The sequence below is a fragment of the Pinus tabuliformis genome, chromosome Q, assembly GCF_031772625.1.
Source record: "Pinus tabuliformis cultivar Carrire ecotype Pingquan chromosome Q, CPIR1, whole genome shotgun sequence".
NCBI lineage: Eukaryota > Viridiplantae > Streptophyta > Pinopsida > Pinales > Pinaceae > Pinus > Pinus tabuliformis.
In genome coordinates this window covers 245,613,001-245,624,402 of record NC_142296.1, presented here as the reverse complement: position 1 = coordinate 245,624,402, position 11,402 = coordinate 245,613,001, and positions in this window count along the sequence as shown.

Here is an 11,402-nt window from a genome sequence, read left to right as displayed (position 1 = left end):
GTAGTGGTCCCTGAACCAGACTGAGGATGCATGAAGCCACTGGCCTAGTAACCCCTAAACCGAACATTTGGTTGTGGTAAAGCCAGATTGTGTGCCTCAGTGGGCCTAGGAATCTTTGGCGGTGAATGGCGGGATATACGATAAAGCTAAGAGATGGATTTTCTCTTCGTTGGGCCTAGTGATTCCGAGATGGAATGCATGGTAAATCATGGAGTGTATGTCTTGTTGTAGGGACTAGTGATCCCTGGATCAGACTGCAGATGCACGGTAAAGCCTGAGAGACTAGGAGGCACTCAAATTCCTCACAGTGTAGGTGGAGAAATCCGATGGCATCCACATTTATTGGTGTTTTTGATGTGTTTTATGAGTCGCACATCCATGCTTGGAGTATGGCATGAGGATGATTGGCTGAAGAGAGACTTGACTCAGCCAATCTATGGTCGGGTGGAACGTGATAGTCCTATCACTGGTTGATTCATTGCATTGATTAATGAGAAGTTCATTCCATTGATTTTCATGTGTAAATTTACTGGTGTATATATGGATTTTGATGGTTGATATGTTTATTGTATTTTTGTTCCTATTATGTTGGTTATATGCACATTTTATGGCAACATATATGTATGGCTCTCAGCATGTTTTTAATTGTATATGAATGGATAATGTGTCTATGACCTAATAGATGAATATGCAAAAAATGGCATGAGGGAACAATGGTTTATATTTATTCTCAGATAAGTATGAGATCCCTACACTTAATCATGTTGTTTACGCCTGTAGGTTACATGTTGATGATATGTTTGAAGAAATGCATGTCATGGCTAGTAGGGGTCTGGTTCAGGTCTTATTGAGGTTATTGCTTTTACTTCATTGTTTCCTTGTACTTTTCATGATTTCAAGCTTTCATTCTATTCTGGGTAGTGGCCTGGGCTATGGGCCTAAAAAAGTGGCTTAAATCCTAGGGTCGTTAGCACAGGACTGGCAAGTTTGGTCCACATTCGTTGGCATGCAGGCCTATGAGAACAACTTTAGGTATCTGATCACTCCCTTTCCCATAGCATGAGAGCGACTATGGCCTCAGAGGTCCAAAAACAATATTGGGACCCAAGGACAAGTTGTATGAGTGGCTGACTTATCTCCCGAGGGTTCTATTGATGATGTTGGATGACTGTGTGTGATGTTTTGTTGATTCCACTTCCTTATGATTACCTAGGAGGTCAAATTTGATCATAATAGACTCTCGTCTCATGTTTACCTCAATTGGCATGGTTACTTGGGTGGATGTCAGAGGAGGGTGTTACAGGAAAACCCTATCATTTTGATCATTGAGAGTGGGAGGTAAATATTCTTCATCAATGAAGAGTGAATAGACCCCTAAGTCTTCCCCAACATAATGAACATGAGGTATGATGTACACTTTCAATGTAAGGCAATATTCTTCCCTCTTGATGGAAAATAATGTTTTTTCCATCTTTAGGTAAATTCATGCGAGTCTCGTCTAATGACATGTAACCACCCATATTTGCTTGCCAAAATCTGCCTAGGATGATTGAAAAATTACTAACTAGAATATCCATTACTTCAATAGTATAGGTGTTCCTAATTTTGTGGTGAGCACATAAAACAAGAGTAACATCTTTAATCTCGCCAATTATCACTTGTTGAGTATTGTTTTAGGCCAACATCTTTTTACGCTTATCTTTGATGCATTGAAGTCCTAGTTCTTCCGTGATGACCCTGGGCATGAAATTTGGCCCTAATACACCATCAACTAAACAACAATGGGTGATTTTATTGTAGACTTTCATATAAACATAAACAAGAGGATTTTTAATGATAGTCTTTACACTATTTACAATGAAGAGATCATCTTCGAAAGGATTTGCTTTCATATTTGTCTCAAAAAAATGAAACAAAGTAGAATTTTCCCATCCAGTAAACTTTTCAAATGTTGTTGTTGTTTATAAATAATGGCCATATTGAGTAATGAAGCATCAACTTTGATTTTGGCCATTTGTTTTAGTATATTAAATTAACACAAACTTGAGGAGGAAGAAGAGGTAGGATTTACATGTGGATGTGAGTGAAAAATATCGAGGGTTTTCCAATTATTGATCTCCTTGGATGATTTATTTTTAGCATTCCTGGTCTTATAAGAACTTATAATTTCATGCATCATTACATCTGCATTGACTATCCAATCCAAGGTTTCAATTGTGGAGTCAAGCCTTTTGTGAAACTTCTTACCTATGCATTTTTATTAACTTCACAAGTTTTTTCATCATGATACTCCTCGTAGAAGTTGCACCATGGACGAGAAAGAAGAACATTAGGTTGATACTTTTGGAGCATATTTGTTGTAGGGATGGAAGCAAAACTCTTAGCATGAGGTTGATTTTCCACCTTCTTCTTGAAAGATATTAAGTGATTTCTTATGTCTTGTATGGTTTGGGTAAAAGAGGAGATTTTATGTTGATTAGATGAGTCTTCAAGGGGAATACTAGTTCTACATAGTTGCTCTTCATATTCCATGGATATATGAAAAGCTAACCCTAGATTATCCACATTTTTCTCTTCTAGCCTATGGTAGTAAGTAGGAGACAATGTAATATAATAATGCATCACGACTACATGGTTCTGTAGCCTAATGTTCTTATGGATTTGACTATACAATTTTTTGAATCGAATATTGAATTAGTTTCTCTCATGGAAAAGGTAACATTATTATATTATCGAAGTAGATCAAAAGGGATTTGGGGTTGGCCATAGGTCAATTTGAACTAGTAGCATAATTCAACCCAGGTGGAGAAGGCCTTAGGGGCTAGCTCGAAAAAATCAGTTACTACCTTCCCTTCTATAGAATTAATGAAAGAATGCATGCAAGTGTCATGTTTATTCGCACCAATATTGTGACAAGCATTCGAAAAAGCAATGATATGTTCATTCGTTGCAATAGTGCCATTGGCTAAGAATTGTGGCAAATGATATTTAAATTTAGACAAAGGTACATTAGTAGGTGTCAAATGTAACTGAGAGGTACATGTGAGGGTGTGTTGTTTACATCTTCCTCAAACTAAAATAAACCATATTTTCTAATGACTTTTGTGGGATTGGCAATGGATTATAGTGGATTGAAACATGAATACAAACTGCCAATCTAAGATGATGATGACATGGCCAATGAAGACTGTGTAGCAGAGGAAGAATACTACGCTAAAGGTTGTGTTCTCGACACGATTATACATGAAGGGGAAGTTGTTATCGAATAACACGTAAAATCTTGATAAACTATGATATGAGCTTGGGTAGCAAGGATGAATTTTCATATTCAACCACGTCTAATGATTCAAATTCAGGGATCAAACCATGAATTATTCTAGAAGAAATGACTCATTGGTCATAAGCTAGATACCTTCGAGCAAGGAGGTCTCGAATTCATATTTTTATTTCCTTCCTTGGTACTTGTAAATCTATGTCCTAGGCTATAACAACCCAATATTTTTGTAATTCGACAAGAGAGTTGGAGTTATCGAGTATGAAATTAAACAATGATTTGGAAATATTTCTTTGGTCACCTAGATAGTTACCAAGGCTAGGCTTATTCACAAATGGTATGGTCATCTATGATGGTAAAGTTGTTGAACCAAAGAATAGTTAATTGATCCCCAATATGGTCACCAAAAAGTATATTGACAAGCGAAGTTTATATATTTTGTTGAAAATACGCTCGAACCTCACAGGGCGGGTGAGATTATGAGACATAGCCCAATGTTTAATGCCCTATGTGTAGTAATTCTAATTATGTACAATATGATTAACCAAAGGAAGAAATGTGTACAACAAGTAAGTGAAATTAAAGCAACAATTTGTAAGTTATGTACACTATATAGATGATCAAAATTGAAAAAAAAAACAAATTGATAAAATAAATTTTGCATATTCATAATTGTATTTCGTTGGCCACAAGACCATGTTAATACAATTAAAATTGGCATAATTCAATTCACAACATCATCAACATATGCCAGTAATTCTGCACATAATATTCAGACAACAAAACATGCAAATTTAGAGATGTATGTTGAATAAGAGAAACTGTTAAATATTGATTTTTTTTACTAAAAACATGCAAGTACAAAAATCTTAATGGCGTATTTCTGCCAAAATATTGACCAAAATTTATTCTCTATGCCCAACATGTAATAAACTCATACATAGGCAATTGAGTGCCAAAACCAAAAGTAAGGTAATGTAATAGGGAAGGCTTGGACCTTCACGATAAGATTGAATGAACAAATATTTATGCAATGGTCCACCAATCAGCACTGATATGGCATATATTAGACCTTCTAACAACACAAATAATGTAGTAAAAATACAATAACCTAGAAAAAATAATCCATGAATGATGTTCTTACTTCCTTCTTGTCACTGCTTGAATGATTATGTTGTCAGCCAAAACAGGTAAGCCCTAGTACTTAAGAAAATAATTTATCAGGGGAAATGAAAACTTTTAAAGTTTAAGCATACCTCTCCTCACTCTTATTTTTCACGCTCCCTTCTATGCCCATTGGCTTATTTTATATGCTCCTTGGAAAGTTGGAGAAGGTAATTTTTCTAGAACTAATATTAGTTTATTAAGTAAACTTCATTTCTTTTTAAAATTTGGGAAAGGGTCATCTAGAAGGGGTATTTTACTTTAATTTTAGTTAGTAGGTGGGGTCCCCAACTATGTATCTTTTAACCAAATATCCTTTAAAACCTTGTGACTCCCATGAAAGTGAATAAATTATAAATAAGACATCATAAAATATGCCATAAAAACATGGATATATAATATCATCCATCATCATATAAACAACCATATAAAAAACCCCTTGTGCCTTCCATATGTAGTAGTGTCATTAAAAATATAGCATGGTCAAAAGTAATATTTTTTCCAAATAATATAATAATGTATCATAACCTAAAATATGTCCAAGTAAAGTCAAGCCAAAAAATCATGATAAAATAAACTCAAACAACTTATGCCAACTTAGGAGGTTTGCTTGGACCAACCATGTAAAATAACCATTATTCTTCATTCTTTCCTTCTCCTTGTATCTTCAGGTGCATATCTTGGAAAGACGTTTCTCTCTTTCCATTTGTCCCGAATGCACTAGTGTGGGAGTGTGTTGATATGGCCTTAGAAGGGGCCCTACACAGGCACATCAAAAAAATGAAGCTTTCCAACCACAATTTGTGGAGGTGAGTTAATAGGTTGGTTAGAATTGGAGGACATATCTTGTGAGAGTAAAGAAGGTGCATGAGGTGTGGAAATTAGAGGAAGAACTGTGTGATAAGAGAAATTGGGCCAATGGGAAAAATCTGTTAGGTCCATATACTACTAGTGTAACCCCTTATTGTTACTAGTGCAACCCCCTTATTATATTGTTGTGCCCACGTAGTCCCCATATTGTTATTATTGTGCCCCATAGAAGCCCACTATTGTTATTGTTGTGCCCTTACATTATTATTGTTATGTCGGCTCTGATTACATTATGACCCCTTAGGCTCCTATATATAGGAAGGAGGTCTTGTCATTTGTATCATCCAAGAATTGTTCATTTGTGTAATGTAAATGAGGTTTCCCCCTCAAATAGGTTGATTTATAAGACATTGATCTATCTTTTCTATCTTTTTGTGAGCTAGTTCCATAACATTTGGTATCAGAGCTTTGTATTCTAGGGTTTTGTTGCTTCAAACAGGTCATCATGGAATTTTCGCTATAACATTTTTTCTACGAAGTTTCCGAAGTTACAAAAAGAACCCATTTGAGCAGACATCGTTCTGAACCTCGAGTCCGAATTTCATATCCCTTCTCGCTATAGTTTCAGAGATACAATATGAGGAAGTTAGGATTTTTGCAAGCTCCAGAATTCCATCTCAAACAGGGCATCATGGAATTTTCACTATAATTTGTTTTCTATGAAGGTTCAGACTCTAAAATTAAAACCCATTTGAGATGAAATCATGGTGAAGCTTAGGCCCAAATTTTAGATCTTGTTTCACTATATTTTTGGATATACAATCCAAGACATTTATGGTTTCTGCAAGCTTCTGAATTACATCCCAAATAGGTGCCCTAGGAAAAATCATCATAACGTTCTCTCTGAGGATCAGATTGAAATGTCGCAAGAAGCTATAGAATGCGATGGATTGTAATTTTTTGTGTATTGTTTTTAGGTCTGAAGGTCGAAACAGTAACATCTAGAACTTCGTACAAGTTCGCTCTACTGAAATCGTATATAAGAAGGTAGTCTTGGGAGATTGGGCATAACTCTTTCTTAGATAATCCAATTTAGATCAGACTAGTGGCATTAGAAATAGGAAACATAGGGCTACTTCATGTTGCAATTTTAGACCTTGGAGATCTGAAATTACATAGTTACATTCATTTCAATATCGAGCTCCTAAAATCAAGAAAAGGCGATATGAGGAAGTTTGATGGCAAGGATCCGGTAAATTGGATACTACAGATGGAACAATATTTTGATCTACATATGTACAAATTTTACAAAAGGTACGTATTGCATATTTATATTTAGAATCAAATCAATTTTTATGATATAAAGGGATTTGTTCTCGTAAAGCACTTGTCACTTGGTCAATTTTCACAGAGGAAATGATAGCACATTATGAGGATACAAAGAGTAACACCTTCTTTGGCCAATTGATAAATCACAAACAAAAGGGTTCAATGGAAGAGCATATTGAGGACTTCTAAAAATTGAATATAAGGGTCAATGATATTCCATAGAAGCAAAGGATTGATGTCTTGATAGGGAATTTAAAGGATAACATTCAACATGAGGTTCGTCTTTGGGAAACTGATTCATTGGAGAAGGAATTCAGGTTGGCAAGAAAAATTAAAAGTGGAATTATGGAAAAAAGGAATCCTACCAATCACAACTATAAATATGGAAGTGTTTTTTCTCTTAGCCTTCCACAAACTACAAGGTTTACACCACAACAATTGGAAGAAAAAAGAGAAAAAGGGCTTTGTTGATAACAAATACACCAAAGGTCATAAGTGTGCTGAGAATAAATTATTTGACATAGATTGTGAAGAGGAGGAAGAAAAGGATCAAGAAACATCAAAAGAAGAGGATATACACTAGGAACCAACCCCAAAGAAATAAGAAATGAATCTGATCATATATTGTAAAGCACTGGCAAGAATTACCACTCCTCAAACTCTCAAGATAGAAGGACATATCAAGAAGAAAAATGCTCAAGAAGTGAAAGATCACATCGAGCATCAAGAAATGAATCCGACCATATATTGTAATGCATTGGCATGTATTACAACACCTCAAAATATCAAGATAAAAAGACATATCAAGAAGAAAAAGGTAATAGTGTTGATTGATTAGGGCAGTACCCATAATTTTAATCATTGTAAGATAGCTAAGGAATTGAATTGCTTCCTATATCTAGCACCAAAGTGTCAAGTGATGGTTGCAAATGGAAGAACCATAAATTGCTATGGAAAGTGCCATAATATCAAGCTATCCATGGGAGAATATTTTTTTAATAGTCCAATGCTTTCCATTCCAATGGGTAGCATTGATGTTGTACTAGGATTCCAATGGCTACAATCTTTGGGTATGATAATTTTTAACTTTCAAGAACTCCTCTTGAATTTTCTTTTTTAGAAGGAAAGGAAGTTGAATTAAGGGGTTTCATAGGGAAACCAGGAAAGGTAATCAACTCTAATGACATGAAAAATATTCTAAAGGAAGAACAACGTGGCGTAATTTCACAATTATTTTCGCTAGATGTTCCCACATCGAAATCATCTATTTCTCTAGATCTCTAAAAAGTATTGGATAGTCATTCCAAGGTATTTGAGACTCCCAAAGGCCTCCCACCTATTTGTGATCATAATCATGCTATTCATTTTTTATTAAGTGTTCCCCCAAACATCAGGCCTTGCAGATATCCCTTTGCACAAAAGAGTGAAATTGAACGTATGGTTGCAGAAATGCTAGAGGCTAGTATAATTCAACCTAGTCAAAGTTCTTTCTCTACTCCAGTAGTATTGTTGCACAAGAAGGATGGATCATGGTGCATGTTTTTGGACCTTCATGTAGGATATCATCAAATCATAATGAAGACTAAAGACATTCCAAAAAAAACATTTAGAACTCATGAGGGTCATTATGAAATTTTGGTCATGCCTTTTTGCCTTACCAATGCACCTTCTACATTCCAAGGTTTGATGAATTCCATTTTCAAACCCTTCCTTAGAAAATTTGTGTTAGTATTTTTTTATGATATACTAATCTACAACAAGTCTTGGAAGGATCATGTTCAACATGTTGATAGAGTGCTCAAACTATTGGACGAGAAACAATTATATGCAAAAACCTCCAAATGTTTCTTTGGAGTACAAGAGGTGGAATACTTGGGTCATATTGTATCTCATGAAGGTGTTAAGGTAGACCCTCAACAACAACAAGTTCTCCAACTCTTAAAGGATAACCTCACTTTGACACATAATCAAGTGAAACAACAGGTAGATCAACATCGCAGCGAATTTTTTTTTGATATAGGCGACTGGGTTTTTTTACGAATACAACCATACAAAAAAATGTTTCTCAAGCAAGCTAAGAAGGATAATAAATTATCACCAAATTACTATGGTCCTTACAAGGCACTACAAAATATTGGTACTATGGAATACAAATTGGAGCTTCCTACACCTTCTCAAGTGCCCCCAATTTTCCATGTTTCATGCTTAAAGAAGTTTATAAGTCACAAGATCCCAGTTCAAACAATATTGTCAGAACTTGAAGAGGAAGGAAAAATCATATTGGAACCTGAAGCAATCATGGAAACAATAACCCGGCAACTACGAAATCGATCAATTTCAGAGTATCTCATCAAGTGGAAGAACTTACCCACTAAAGATTCCACATGGGAGGATGAGAATTTTATACAAAAGCATCCAGAACTACTCAACCATTGAGGACAACACTTTTTGAAGGAGAGGGGCATGTTAGGTTCCTATACTACTAGTGTAACCCCTTATTGTTATTAGTGCAACCCCGTAATTATATTGTTGTGCCCATGTAGTCCCCATATTGTTAATATTATGCCCCATAGAAGCCCACTATTGTTATTGTTGTGCCCTTACATTATTATTGTTATGTTGGCTCTGATTACATTATGACCCCTTAGACCCCTATATATAGAAAGGAGGTCTTGTCATTTGTATCATCCAAGAATTTTTCATTTGTGTAATGTAAAGGAGGTTGCCCCCTCAAAGAGGCTGATTTCTAAGGAATTGATCTATCTTTTCTATATTTTTGTGAGTTGGTTCCATAACAAAATCAGACATTGGTCTGATGGGATTGGGATCTAAACCATCATGTTGAATGGGTTATTGTTGAGGAAAGTGAGGCTCTGAGAGCTCCATAGTGTTGGGATATGGTGGAGGTGAATTATACATGTTGGGTAGTGGAGGTCTCGTGTAATGGTTTTCGGGAAGAAAGCCCAATAAGTAGGATTAAAATATTGTAAAAACTCCGAAGTATGCGGAACGCGAAGCGTAATAGATTGAGTCAAAGGGTATTTCACTTGAAAATAACAAAAAGTAATGTAAATAGAGTTAGCCCGCATAAGAATCGCGGGCCAGGGAAGGGTATAAATAGAGCGCGGCTCTATGAGGGAAATGCAGTTCTTTCGAGGGATGAAATGTAGTGGGTTCTTAAAGAAGATAGTCTGAAAGCGTCTGTACGTCTGAGTTGAGGGTTGGGTAGTAGGTAGAGGCTCTGCAGCTGTGTGCACAAAGTCCTAGAAAGTCCGCAGCTGTGTGCGCGGACCCCTGCAGCTGAGTGCGTAGGGTAGCTCTGGATGTATTGGTGGAGAATAATAATAAAGATAAGTTTGTTTATGTAAATTCTGTGTTATCGCTCATCTGTCTTTATGGTTTACCTTTCTATATCTGGTTAATATAAATGTGATAAGTGTATGTGAATTTGGGTTCATTTTGTGCGCGAATCGATTATGTTGGTTAAATGTTTTCTTAAAGACCCTATTGAATAACTATGAATCATAAGAATAGAACAACACAGTAATAAGAAAAATATAATCACTCTGGATCGGTGTGAATAGCGCGAAGCTGTAAGCCAGTGCACAAACCTCCCAGATCACACCAAGACATCCCTAGGGTGCAGAAACCTGGTTCCAGCACCCTCCACTACTACCTCAGGTGAGACCTCAGTCCGCACTCCGCGGGCTGTTGCCGAAAGGGCCAGTAGCTATAGGATTTGTTTGGCTAAATAACTCTTCCAAACCTGGGTCAGGCCCATAGCAGCCAACAAATGGTTCCATTGTCAGGACTGGGATCTACCTAAGGGGTGTTTAGGTGTGGGACGCAGGGACCCTATAGAGAAAGAACGTTGAAAACTCAAGAAGATCAGGGACGGTAATAGATCAAGGGTAATGATGGCGAACACAATTCAGTTACCAGTATTTAAGGGAGCCAGAGGTGAAGACTCGGAACAATTTTGGTTTGTACTAACATCAGTATGGAATGTGCAACAAGTCGTGGATGATAACATCAAGAAAGCCATCTTAGTCAGCGCACTGCAGGACTGAGCGTTAACGTGGTACATGAAGCATTCAAGCCTTAACCCAACAGCGGGGATAGTGGACATCCATACTGAATTGAAAAAGGAGTTTAGTCAGCCAAAGACAGAAGCGCAGTTTGTTGTAGGATTCAAAGAGATCACTATGATGCTTGGCGAGACCCCGTGGGATCTGGATCAGAGGTTGAAAAGCACCATTCGCGAGGCCAACATGATCCTGATGGATGCACAACAATTTGCTTGGTTCGTCACATCATTAACGCCATATCTGAAGTCAGCTTTGTCACAACAAAAGATCTCAACTCAAGCGGAAGTGTTGGAAGCAGTAATGCGGTTGCACGAAATCCCAGTACAGGACCCAGGGTTGGGAGTTTAGCAAATCCAAGCATAGGTCCAAAATTTGTGTTTGGAGATACAGAAGCTAAAACAAGATTAGACACCACGTTCTGAAATCCAGGAGGAAGTATGGTGTATAAAGTGTAGGGACCAGGGACACGATAAAGATCATTGTCTGATCTCAGTGAATTTTGTGGTCACAGGTGGACCGATACCATTGCGACCAGAGGCACAGATAGGGCCGAGCGCGATTGCCCCACTCTGGTGCGCAATCTGTCAGGTAGGAGGAAAGCACAACACGGATAACTATCATCTATTGCCAAAATACAACCAAACCCCCCAACAGCTCTTTTGCAACTTTTGTAGATTGGTGGGTCATGAAGAAAGAGATTGTCGTAGCTATCGAATGTTGATGGACCAGACACTGGC